The sequence below is a fragment of the Poecilia reticulata genome, linkage group LG14 (genome assembly GCF_000633615.1).
Source record: "Poecilia reticulata strain Guanapo linkage group LG14, Guppy_female_1.0+MT, whole genome shotgun sequence".
In the NCBI taxonomy this organism is placed as follows: Eukaryota; Metazoa; Chordata; class Actinopteri; order Cyprinodontiformes; family Poeciliidae; genus Poecilia; species Poecilia reticulata.
This window is the reverse complement of record NC_024344.1, coordinates 13,182,046-13,183,015: the sequence shown is the minus strand read 5'-3', so window position 1 is coordinate 13,183,015 and position 970 is coordinate 13,182,046.

Below are 970 nucleotides of genomic sequence, written 5' to 3'. Positions count from 1 at the left end.
TGTAAGTAATTACAGAACTGTAGTTAGTAGTGCAACTTGCAGATTGCCACCTTCCTGAAAAATGTTTTTTTATTTACCTAAAATTTTGGGCAGCCAGAGGTTGTGATATTTGCCAAATCCACTTTTGGCAAAAAAAAAAAAAAAAGACATAGGCCATTATTTTAGGAAGGTGACAATATGGAAAACAAAGAAACTCCTGTGGATATGGTACAAAAACCCTGCTGAACCCCAGAGGCTTACACCATCCTCAGCCCAACCTTGCTGGAGTGATGAATTTATGGTTTCAAATGTTAGTCGAARCACAAAAGAAGTCTGCCACCGWAATCAACGCTTGACAATTTGTAAGATATGTAAGAAAAAAACTTTATTTGTGACTTCTTAACAAAACACATTACCAGATTGATGAAATCATAAGAACCACTATTATCACCGTAACAATGATTAGCAGGTGTACAAAAAAGTCATGAACAGATCTGCACGGACACAGTGGACCGGTTTGAGCCAGTCACAGCTCCCGCACCCAGCGACTGAGGAACATTCACTATACACAAGCAGAGAATACATCAATTTTATCATTATTTTTTACAACATTTTATGTTTTTATATACATTTTTTTTTACTTTTTTTTTTTTTTTTTTTTTACAGAGCAACAGACAGATATGCAGGATGAGTAAATGGTCCTATTTCACATCGGTGTTTGTTTGATCGTTACAAAGCTCAACACAAGTTTAAGGATAGATTTTCTTAGCTATGAAAATCGTACGGGTAAAAATATAAAGAAAAAAAAAAGGCTTTTCATAATATAACACAACAGTATCATGTATATCTAGTAGATTGAAGTTGTTTTCAGCGGGATAAAAATGTGATTCTTTTAGGTTTTTCCACAATTCACTGTTCGCAGTAGTGCGTCTTTATGAACCGGACGCGCGTTTACTCCGATGGATGGATGAATGCGAGACTTTCAACATGG